A 13,124-nucleotide genomic window follows, 5' to 3' on the forward strand; every position below is an offset into this window, starting at 1 on the left:
AAGATCCTACCCATTACAACAAAACTCTGGACTTCACCCCAGGAAATACAGAATGTTGGAGTTATTTCAGAGAGTTTCTGGTCTTCTCCCACTTTCAGCCTCTTCCACCCCAATGCCCAGAAAAGTGGGACAGAGTTCTACTCAGTGAAACCCCTTGCAGGACATCCATCCAGCTGCCCCATCCCCTCCCGTAAAGAAAATTCTTCATTTATTGTTGCAGATGGGGTTTAGTGTTCCACTTTTACTTCTTAGCTTTATTTAAAGGCATTATTAAAATGTATTGCCTACAAACCACTACTGTTATAATTAAAAAGTTCTGACTGAACATAATTACCGAAAAAGGAACAGCTGAGTAAACTCTGCTAAGAATACTAAGTTTGACCACAATCAAAATTAAAACAGGATTTATAATGATAGCATTGAAAGATCCTTAATTATGATATTTCTGGGTCATGATTCATGAGACTGCTTAATTTATGTATTTTAGTAACATAAACATCACCATAACAATAAAATATTGATATGTAATCTGTAATACATATTTATAGCTTTGCATTTCGTTGACTATATTCAGGTGAAATTCTGTGTACTATTGGTTTGGTATTGAACTTGGGAATGGATTAACGGGTAAGAACATTTCTCTTCGGTAGCTGTGATTGCTTATAAATGAACAGCTGCATCTTCACGGCCACAGGCTTAAATTAAAGTCCCAAAGTCCCATAGGTTTTGCATTCCATAGCATGTTAGCAAGAAACCTACAAATATAGAAAGTCTCATGTTCTAAGACTGCACACAAACCATGTAATGTTCATGATTAGTAAGGTGAATAAAATGTAGTCTTACAACAAATGTTGCAGAACGAACAAGTTTAGAAATTAAAAGTATAAAATGAAAAAAGTAAATCTGTATCACTAAGGTTTGTGACCACTGTAAATTCATTTCTCATTATAATGACATTTATATTTTTTATTGACTGTTCTGGATTTGTTTTAGTCACTACTTCCAAGTCTAGTGGTTTTATTTAAGTTGATTCTTTTTTTTTCTTGTATTGCTCAGTTTAACAATTGCCCCAGAAGTGCGAGAAACAGTTCTTTTGTCTATACAGATATGAACCTCTAAATTATGATTTATTTTGTGGTAACACTAAGTGAGCATCCCAGAATCAGGTTTGGGACCCCATTTTGGTAGGGGTGGTACAAAGAGCTTATAAGCTAAAACAGGCAAAAAAATGACAAAGGGAAAGGAAGCAGGATGCCACATACTAGCAAGGTGCTCATACTGATAATAGGCATACGGCTTCACCATTCCAATTCTCCTTAGGAGAAGCACAAATGAAAGGTAGTGGAGGGTATGCAATTAGAACATCTATAGTTTTACATAAAAGTAAATATCCATCAGCTATATGTGACAACCTCCCAATCTATCTGTCATTACTGTACCAGTTTTAGACATCAAGTAAAGCCTTAAGGAGGGATTTTTAAGACAATTTGACAAAGTCCCAGTGAAAAAATGTTGTTGTAATTTTCATAAACATGTTTTTAAAGGCATCATTTAGGAGAATGCTTTTTTGTATTCATAATATAAAAGTGAAGTTCAAAATGTAGCAATTCTAGTAGATTGAGATAGTAAATCCATTGCAGATAAGCTATGATTTTTTAAAAATATTATATGGTCTGCTGCAAAATCCTTTGAATCCAGAGGTGGTATTTTTTTCTTCTTTCATATCCTCTCCCATTTCTTGATTTCCCCAGCCTCAGAAGCAAATGGAGATTCCTTTCCCATTCTGAAGAGATAAAGTATTTGGAGTTGGAATCTGTGACCTAAGTAGAAGATCTGATTAAGTTGGCAATTGTGATTGAGATGTGGATAGATTCTGTTTCCTGAGTGGAAAGAAGTCTGACTGGTAGCAGAAAGGGCCTTTCTGAATCTTTTTTAAATGAGTTTTCCCATTTTTTTTCTTTCTTTTAGGATATATTGGTCTTTCTTCTGATACTGCATAGATTTTTGTAGTTCTTTCCATTTGTCCCGAACTAAGAGACCCTTAGGAATGAGTAAGTATTTGGGTCCTATTCCAGGTTGCTAGATGAGTTCTGTTTTGAGGAGGGGGGTCTCTGTATTAGTAGATTAGGGAAAAAGCAGATGGGCTTTACAACCAGTCATGGATGTTCATACTGGAGCAATCACTTGAGGCACCTATCTCCTTCTGTAGCCTGCATAGGTTGTGGATACAGAGGACTTAGATTTGTTTCCTGGAGCTTTGGTTAGTATGTTAAGACAAGATAAGAGGAGGCTTGTTATCAGATATAGTTATGAAGTGCATAACTTACCATCCCTCTGGTCTCATCTAGGTTCTCATCTAAGTAACATAAGGCATTAGCAGATGAATCTTGCTCTCATTGGTTCATGTTGTTCTGTTACCAACCATGATTCTGCTCCCATTGACTTTAAAGCAGGTAGGATTGGGCTTTTTGTTTGTATAAGAGAGTCTTGTCAGATTGATGCAGCTGGTCCTTTACACAGCTCTTTCCAGATGGTTACTCATTTCAGCTTGAACCAGCTGTGAACCAAAATGTTCAAGGAGACACTGTACCTGTGTTATCTGCATATACATTCAGATTTAAGAGGTTCTGCGGCTCCAAATTTGCTAAAATTCACCTTCTGTGCAAGTTCTGGAACAATCTTGCTCTCACCAACCTGCTTTTCTTGGACAAAGTTATTGAGAAGGTGGTAACAATGCAACTCTGGCATCATCTGATGTCGGCAGATTTCCTTGATCTCTGCCATTGTGATTTTTGGTCTGCACATGATATGAAGACTCTATTTGTTTAGGCTTGGAAGGATTAGATTTTTTTGGTAAATGTTGATGTCACCATACATATGCAAACTAACAAGATAATATTCCCATCGATGATGATAAAATGTACAGATAGGTAAAGTAAGAAAAAATGCTGCCTGAGAACTTACTAGAGTTTGATTTTAGGATGTTTATTTTGTAAAATTTGATGTGGTGTTGACAATTGGTGTTTTAACAGTTGTGAACCTTTACGTTTTTGAATCTCAGCTTCTATTTTAATTAAATAATTGTCTGTCCCCCACTATCTGACCTTCCCATAATTTCCTGCAAGTGTGAAAATTTAAATTGTTAAAAATAGAAAAAAGCTAAAAACTCATAATTTTCCACAACCACTAAAATATAAATAGACAAATATAAAAAATGCTTAAAAATAAACATTGCAAAAAATAAAAATTGAAAAAAGTTTAGTTTTATTTGATTATTTTTTATACTAGTAGTGAAAAAAAGATCAGATGTCCATGCTAATTCTTTTGAATCAATCAGAAGCCTCCAGTACTGTTGACTGCCAGACATGGATTCAATTATTTCAGTTTTACCATTTATAAAAATGTCAAAGTGTGTTTTGCAATGTTCTCATGGTTCGATTCTGTTATGGCTTCAATATATCATTTCTAATAAGGTAAGATTGCTAGAGGAAAATATGAGAATGCGTGCATTGCAGTGTGTTACTCCTTTGTGTGCATACTCTGTCAGCAAGGGTAGAACTCTACCTGCATATATTCTTTTCATCAAACCAGATGATCTGTTTCTCTTTTTTCCCGCACTGTGAATGAGTGTTGACTAAAACTCAAAGCAGATAAACAGAAACTTCTGGAGACCATGTGTGAACCATTGAGAATATTCACCTTCCCTTTATAAATTCCACAATTCTTCTAAATCCCATTCTCATTGATTCCCAGGTAGCTTTGGTTTCTGGAAATGCCTTTTAGGCTTCATTTTGTATGAAGATTGCAGCAGTGTGGACCTGGCAATAGTTATCCATGCCTTTGTGGCATCCACGTTAGATTACTGTATTGCTCTCAACACAGGCTACCACCTTCCCTTTATAAATTCCACAATTCTTCTAAATCCTAATTCTCATTGATTCCCAGGTAGCTTTGGTTTCTGGAAATGCCTTTTAGGCTTCATTTTGTATGAAGATTGCAGCAGTGTGGACCTGGCAATAGTTATCCATGCCTTTGTGGCATCCACGTTAGATTACTGTATTGCTCTCAACACAGGCTACCACCTTCCCTTTATAAATTCCACAATTCTTCTAAATCCTAATTCTCATTGATTCCCAGGTAGCTTTGGTTTCTGGAAATGCCTTTTAGGCTTCATTTTGTATGAAGATTGCAGCAGTGTGGACCTGGCAATAGTTATCCATGCCTTTGTGGCATCCACGTTAGATTACTGTATTGCTCTCAACACAGGCTACCACTGAAAACCACTTGGAAGCTGCAGATAGTTCAGTGTATAATAATCTGCTTGCTTAGCATTTTTAGGCATAGGGAGTATAGTACACCAATGTTCAAAGACTAAAAGGCTTCTTGATCACTTCCAGATGCAATTAAAGATTTGTATATTGTCTCCTAGTGTTCTGCCATGGGTGAGATCATCTGATGAGGTCTCTCTCTGTGTGTACTTTTGAACATCTAGGAGAATGAAATTTGCAGCGGAGGAAAATCAACTATTGAATTTACTTCGCACATTGGCCTTGAGGGCAGTTTTATTACATTTCAGGTCATGGTGTAAACACCATCTGGTTACTTAGGCTATTAGCTGAGGAAAGATGGTAGGTTATACATTTGCCTGTTGTTTAGTAGTTGAATCTGTTTAGATTTAAGTATCAGAGGTGTAGCCATGTTAGTCTGGATCTGTAAAAAGCAACAAAGAGTCCTGTGGCACTTTATAGACTAACAGACATATTGGAGCATAAGCTTTTGTGGGTGAATACTCACTTTGTCGGATGTGAAAGCTTATGCTCCAATACGTCCGTTAGTCTGTAAGGTGCCACAGGACTCTTTGTCGCTTGTTTAGATTTAGTCAACTAATTTTTATCTATTTTATAATATATTTTCATACTCCCAGAGACGTGATGGCATACTTTAAAAATCAAATGGCTTCACCAAAACAAATATCATCAAAATGTGTATGCAAACAAATAATCCCATGTTTAACTGCTTGAAGAAAAAGATGCATCGTATTTACTCTCTAGGTCATCAGTTGGGATTGTGTCCAGGTCAGAAATGACCAAAAGAAATCACTGTCCAGTAGATGTTAGATGGTGTATATTTAATGTGTGTGATCTAAGCCATAAAACAATGCCATCACCACTGCAGGTACAGGCACCAACTGGCAGTCTTGTAGTCAGTCTCTTCTCAGAGGCCATGGAGGATGAACTATTCATTTCACCATAGAGGTAACTTGACTAGGTCAGCATTGAGACATGTTAGCAGAGCAGTGTTGGAGAAATTTCAACTGTTGCTGCCCATAATGTTCTTGTTTTGTGATGAATTTCCAGGGTGCTTAGTCCAACACTTTTCAAATTAACTATTCATCTGTTCATGTTTCCATATTGGGAAATAATTTAATTTAATTTTTAAAATACACTTTTTAGGGCTTTACAATGTTAGCATTAAAAATAACCTCCCTTATAGGAAAAAATTGACACATTTATGCCCATAAAATTCAGAAACTTCATATATTAGAATTAAGCCATTGTTTTGTAATGTTCGATATGTCCTTAAGGCAGTAAAAATAAAAACAGCTGAGTTGTTAAAGCTTGAAAAATTAGTTATTGAACAGCATGGATATGGAGGTGGGAGGTGAAGTTCTGCAATTATGCAGATTCATCACATGTTCAAACTTATTTAGAGGTGCTCAAACAGGGGTGCCATTTAGGGGGCGCTGCTGCCCCTCCCGCATGATCCCTTCCCCCCCCCCCCCAGTTTCATACAGGAAGTGTGCTCCCAGGCAGAACTCCTAACTACAGCACAGGTGTTAGTGTGGAATATGAGTTCTGAAAAGGAGAAATGCCCTTGGGGCAGGGTGTCAATATTTTGTTTACAAACAGAGGCTGGGTGATCATACCATACAACAATTGTGGCCCGACGCTGTCTTCCAACACCAGCTGCAATGTCTGCCAGCAAGCCTGTGGCTCAAGATTTGGACTCCTCAGTCACCAAAGGACCCATGAAAAATAAAGCCTGTGAAAGAGATCATCCTCCACCTAGAGGGATTGCTGATGATTAAGATGAGAAAGGGCTGGTAATTTCCTGTAACACAGGAATCCCTCTTCAGGAGGGGGGGAGGGAAGAGGGGGTTGAAGAGGGAATGCAGGGGACTCAGAAGAAATGTAGCCAAGCCCTCTGAGCCAAGGTTACATTCAGAAAAGAGGGAGATTTGAGGGGCATAGGTGAAAAGAAGGGGACAAAACCCTGGGGCAGAAGAGCAGTGGTATAGAGAGGTTCCCACTTACGTGGTCTCATCACCATAGTATCTGAGCGCCTCCCAATGTCTAACATTTCTCCTGGATAAGATGGCTCAGATATTTAAGTATGAACTGTATTGTTATTGAGCACTTTTTAATATGTGAGTAGAGTCACTGATGGTAATAGAAGTTTTACCTGATTAAGGACTAGAAGATTTGACCCTCCAACTTTCCTTCAAGACAAAGATCTGCCCAGAGCTCCTGTGCCTGTTTATTTTCCTTTCCTGCCTGCAGTGGCTCTGAGATTTTCTAATCTATTACTTGTCCCCGGCAGGGGCAATTTAAACACACAGGACCTTGCAAAAGTTAAATGATCTTTTCTACTCTTGGTGAACTACAAAAAAGTGATAGAAAATAATGTAGATTTTTCTACAGTTTTTTCAATTGTTGTATTCAAGAGTTAGTAACAAAGTCAGAATATACATTAAAATTTTAGACGTAACCAGTGTCCCTTAAGTGACTTGACCCAAGGTGTGAGAACATGTTACTATTAGAGCTGAGTGTCTAATATTTATTTAATTCTCTTTTTTAATACAGGAATTCGTTACAGTGCTCCTATCCGCTAATTTCTAAGTTATCTGTTTAAAAACAAAACAAAACAAAACAAAAAACCACCTAGAGTTTTCAGTTGCCTAAGTAGCCCCTGGAATCATTGTTGAAGTTGTGCCCCTACCCCACCTACCAAAATCTAAAATGGCGTCCCTGTGCTCAAGAGACTAGAGTAGTAGTCATGGAATAGTTCCTCTTCTTTACAGTGCTCTGGGGGAAGAATTCCTTCCTCTCTTGCAGTCCTCTGAGGAGCTTTCCAGCACACAGCCTGTTTGGTTGCGCTGTGCTGTATTTTGGGGCAAAATTGATATGCTTCACACATCTATTGTTTCAGGCTGTCTGCAAATTCAGGAAGAGCTCACTGCATTGGTTTACTTTGAGACCGTATTCAGAAGATTAGTTAAATTCTGCAGAAATTAGATGGCTGTTTACCCCACTTGCCAATGAAAGTTTCCTAATTGCCATTGGATTTCTTCAGTCCTGTTTTAATGTGCCAACTGTTTATTGTATTATAACTGCTTCATAATTTGGGCTGACAAAATAAATAGAATTTTCACTGACAGATCATAACTCTTCCCTTGGACCTTTTGGTCTCTATTAGGTGTATATCACATAATTATTTTAATAGTTCCTAACTGTATGTTTTAATATGGAGCCTACATAGGACTACTGTCACAAATCTATTGCAGGTTAAGAGTGTAAGTACGGTAACTAGTAATCATTACTTATGTATTCTAAGTGAAGTTCACTGACATGCCAGTTTCAGCAACTTTACTGGAGACACAGGCCATTTTGATTCTTCCTGAACTCTGTTTTTATTGTAGATAGAGAAAATTTCAAAATGGTCTGTGTGTCCACTAAAGTTGGTGAAACTGGCATGTCAGTGAACTTCACTTAGAATACGTGAATAAAGATTACTGGTTACCGTACTTACACTCTAGGCTCTTAACCTGCAATCAGATTTGTGACAGTACCACATTCGGAGAGCTCCATTGATTTTATTGGGATTATAAGAAGTGAGGTAGTGTGGGATACTGCCCAGATTTCCTAGAATGCAACAACATAAACCTAGAAGTGCAACATGGTAAGTGTGGACAGGCCATTTTGTTTGAAACAGGTTTTCCCAAGAAGAATGCTGATGTGTGCATATGCTGCCCTATTCCCAGTAAATGTGATTTGTCTTTCTACTGAAGGGGTTTAGAACCTAAAGAAAAATACTGACTCTTATGTCCCTGGGTTTTGAGGGTATCTATGAAATTTTGGCAGCAAAATATGCAAACCATGGTTAATTAGTGGGGACATTAAAAAGGCCACTATATCTTCCCTGATTATTGGAAAACTAATGTTGTGCAGGAAACTGGAGGCCTTGGAAAATAGCTGTAAAAACAAGAATTTGAGTCCTTGGAATGAAAGAGTATGTAGCTCTGATATGTAAATAGTCAAAGAGCAGCTGTCAACTGATATAAAAACTTGGGGAGAAGTTTCTCTTAGAAACAGTTCTGCCTAGGTAACGTTTTCTGAACCTTCTCTGCTTTTTTAATGTGGATATTCACATGAAAAAATAACATCTAAGAATTTATGTTCATCTGCTGGTGGATGTAGATCATCCTGACACTGTTTTATGGCAGGAAATATCATTCTGCCACTGGCACTCCAGCTCACCACGTATGAGAATGAAGCATCTTACAAGCTGCCTTTACACTGCTAAGTCTACTTCTAAGTCTAGCAGTGCCCTGATATTATTATTATGGTGTACTATTATTAATGATTAATTATTTAACATCTATATTGTGGTAGAAGACAGCCAGGTGTGGCCTCATTCTGCTAGGCACGGTACAAACATCAAGAAAATGACAATCGCTGCTCCAAAGAGCCTACAATCTAAAAAGACAATAAATACCAAGTTAAAGAAACTACACACGGGTCAAGGTAGGTTCCTGGGAAGACAAGGTAACAAAAATAATTAGCTAAGAATTGCACTGTCCTATCAAGAGCAGTAATCACAAGTAACCACCTGCCTAAAAGTTTCCTCTGATACACATATTTCAGAGTATTAATTATATGTGCCACCCTTCAAGCATAAACCAGCAGATTCCATACAAGAATGGGATAGGTGTGTGTTTAGCCGGAAGGACAATAGTATGCGATGGCATATGATGAACCTGAAGGGAGATAGATATGATATAGACCATGATTTCCTCTGTGTGTGTATAGTACCTATCAAAATGGGGCCTCAATCTTACTTTTGAGGTCTTTGGTAATACCCGATGCAATAATACTGCACTCCCATTTAAATTTCAGTAGTGGAGTTTAGAACTTCTGTATTTATAGAATTATTACTACACAGCCTCTTCTGTTATTAATCCCTAATTTAAATTACCAATCTCTGTGTCATCATTAATCATCTCCGCTGTAGATAATTGTGAAGTCATGCAGCATTATGATTTTAATAGAAAAATAATCAAAAGGAGCTAGTAAATCCTTAAGAAACCACATTTTGATGCTCACTGACAATATATAATTGCAAATGAAAGAACCCTAGGGCAAGAAGGAACCTCAAGCAATCATCTAGTCCAGCCCACTGCTCTGAGGCAGAACCAAGTATATCTAGGCCCTCACAGACGGGTGTTTGTTTCATCATTCATTCATCCATGCCCGTCACCCCAACCGGGGTATGGGCCGCCAACCACAGATCTCCAGAGTCTTCTATCCTGGGCCATTCGCTCTAGCTGGTTCCAGGTATAGCCCATTTTTTTGCTATCAACCTGAAGGTCGCGTCGCCAGGTATTTCTTGGGCGGCCTCTTTTCCGCTTACCTTGGGGGTTCCACCGCAGTGCCTGTCTGGTGATGTTGGTTGGCTGCTTGCGTAGTGTATGTCCTATCCAGCCCCACCTTTTCCTTCTAATTCCTCTGCTGGGAGTTGACGGGTCCTCTCCAAGAGGTGTTTGTTTAACCTGTTCTTAAAAACCTCCAATGACAGAGATTCCACAACCTCCCTTGGAAGTCTATTCCAGTGCTTAACTAATTCTTACAGTTAGAAAATTGTTCCTAATATCTAACCTAAATCTCCCTTGCTACAGATTAAACCCATTACTTCTTGTCCAACCTTCAGTGGACATGGAAAACAAGTGATCACTGCCGTGTTCTTAACATCCCTTAACATGCATACATGTTAATACAACATTGTAAAGATTTTATTGGTGATTACAGTAGGCGCATTTAAAATTCCTCTTGAATTAGAATTACTGATCTAACATTGCAATAGAGCTCATTTACCTGAAATCTGCACTTTGTTGCCTCAGAACAGACTAACTCAATAATGTCTTTAGTACGCTACTTGATTTCTTGTTCAGTTGGCTACTTGATTTGCACAGGTTTGCACAGGCTTTTACACCTTGGAACCTGAGAAATATTTTTGTAGAGAATAACTTCCTTGGAGAATTGAGCTGTTATCACTCTAAATTACAAGATGTGTCAGTTCCTACAATTTTTAAAGTATTTTTTTCTAATGTTTAAATGAGTGGGCTTTTTCCTTTAGTAATTGTATGAGTAGGAGGAACTATTAACAAATGTTCATATTACTGTAGTGTAGCATAAAAGTATAATTGCATACTGAACTCTTACTTTCCATTAAAATTTTCTTAAGAGCTTTTGTTAATCTGAAAGTTCTTTCCAGATATCTTGAAAAAATATATATTATTTTTCCTTGCTATGCAGTCATCCATTTTCAAGAGCAGGGTTAATTGTTTATTTTCCCCTGCAGATCTTCAGTATTCTACAGGGAAGACCTGTGTGCAGTGAATAAAAAGATTCATGTTTGTTTGTTTTTTTTGCATAAAGCCTGTCTTCACAAATTTCTATTTCTTGGAAGGATGGAGGAGGAATTATAGCATCCTCTTTCCAAGAGCCTTCAAACTTTTAACCAAATGTAGATACTTGTATTTTAGTAGTATTTGTGTATTTGTTTTTTTACAATTCAACAATTGAAAAAAAACTTTAGGTGTCCTTGACAACATCTTAAAAATATACTGATAAATAAACAGATTCTTAGATTAAATGCCCAGCAACAGCATAGATATTATAAAATTTAAATCACACACCCAGCTAAGGTTTCCTACACAAGTCTCTCACACATTATCAATCACCCACCTTCCCATGGATGAGAGAGAAAATATGGGATTTGCAGCACTCCCTAAGAGTTAACAAACTTGAGTTACTATGAATCAAGGCAAGAAGCAAATTCCAAAGATGTGATTCCCTAACAAAGAGCATCATTCCAGAAGTCTCCTTTCTCTCAAATGTTTATAGACAACATTTAAAGAGAGAAATGGGGTTATAATATATCATTTTCCTGTATTTTCTTCAGGTGTACTTCAAAGTTTTTCATTACCAGCGATTGCTTTTTTATTGTTATTATTTTATTCTTTGGAGACATATGTTTAATCAACAATAACAAGTCTATTGATTTTTCTGATTATAAACATGAGAAATCATCTGCCTAGTTCATCTGAGGGACTTGAATCTCTCAGGTGAGTGCCCTAGCACTGGGCTATAGATGGAGTGTCTCTGATTTTGACCAAAAATTCCATCCTGGACCTGAGAAACCTTTCTGACAAAAGTTTTGTCAAAACTGTGTTGAACCCTGGGTTTACTGTATTCCAGGTGAGTGCCCCTAACCACTGAACTACAGAGTCACTTTCTCTTTCTCTCTATCCAGCCAAAGAGATTGAAAAAGAGACTGAATCTCCAGCCTGGTGGTTAGGGCACTCACCTGAGATGTGGGAGACACAGATTCAAGTCAGGCAGAATAAGGACTTTACACCTGGGTCTCCCACTTTCCTAATGAGTGTCTTGGCTATTCTGAAGTGTCTCTCTAGTTTTGACCAGAAATTCCATTGTAGATCTGAAAACTTTCTTGATGAACCTGTATTTTTCTAATGAGAAGACATTCATAGGAAAGATCCCAATCAGCTCTAGTAACTACACTAAATATAGGTCTGTAACTTCACTCTAGTGATGTGATCATGATGAACTACAGACTGTCATATAACTCCAAAAGGGAAAAAAAATACATATCGAGTCTTGACAGGTGCACTTTGGAGACTTTAAACCCAATGAGTTTCAAGATCAGAATTGTAGTTACTGAATCATAATGTCGGTAAGAGTAAAAAGAAATTACTGCGTTTATATAAGTATTTGCAAGACGATTTAAATGCATGACAAATTTGAGGTAGCCATCTTCTATTCCATTTAGTGAATTGCTTGTTTAATTGTGGAGACTTTGAATACTTCACAAATAATTTTGCTTTATAGAGTGATTAATTATCTCGCTTATTTTGAGCAAAATGTCATGATTCTGAATACTTGTGTGTCACTTAAGTCATGTTCAAAACTATCATATTATAATTACAGATCCTCCCGTTCAAGGAGTTTATTTAAAATATGAGTTTTTGAAGGGAGTTTTGGAAAGTGTGTGTGTGTGTGTAATCAAATGTAATTATATATAAAATATACTTTGTTGACCACCAAGAATCTGAATCACTACAAACACTTCCTAATATTGATATTTTCTACATCTGTGTATGTGTGTGTTTGTGTTTTTATATATATATATATATATATATATATATATATATATATATATATATATATATATATATATATATATATATATATATATAAAATATATGCACGCACGCGCACACACACACATAGAGAGATAAATCTCAATATTGGCATTTGGGATTTCAGGAAGAGAAAGGGCTATAGTTAAAACATAAAATGAGTATTTTATTACTTTCAGATACAAGCGAGTGCATTTTACTTAAACTAACTGTATCCCTTTTCTAAGGCCCCAGTTCAGCAAAGCACCCACACCAAGAAGAGAAAATGTGCTCTTAAAATTTAAATCAGACCAAAATTTACATTTTCCTGTGGTGTAGGGGTGGGAGGGAGACATGAGGAAGATCCTTACCAAAGTCATAACTCATTTTAATTTATTCATTTAAATTTGATGGCCAAACACTTTATGTAGCATCTCTGTATATTTTAAATACTTATATGATGATGGTTTGCCAGATCTGGACCTAAATCATTACAATGGTGCTAAAAACATTGTAACCCAATCATAGAAACGCAGGGCTGGAAGGGATTTTGAGAAGTCATCAAGTCTAGCCCTGTATGCTGAGGCAGGGCCAAGTAAACCTAGATGGTCTCAGGCAAGTGTTTATTCCTGTTTCCACATTTGTA

At 37.1% G+C, this 13,124-nt stretch overlaps 1 protein-coding gene across 6 annotated transcripts in view; it reads left to right on the plus strand.

The window, feature by feature from the left end:
• NOVA1 (NOVA alternative splicing regulator 1) overlaps nt 1-13,124 on the plus strand; it is a 222,245-nt gene that overhangs the window by 151,761 nt on the left and 57,360 nt on the right. The gene's annotated exons all lie outside the window — the stretch shown is intronic.

This window comes from Mauremys reevesii, linkage group 4 (genome assembly GCF_016161935.1).
Source record: "Mauremys reevesii isolate NIE-2019 linkage group 4, ASM1616193v1, whole genome shotgun sequence".
Taxonomy (NCBI): Eukaryota; Metazoa; Chordata; order Testudines; family Geoemydidae; genus Mauremys; species Mauremys reevesii.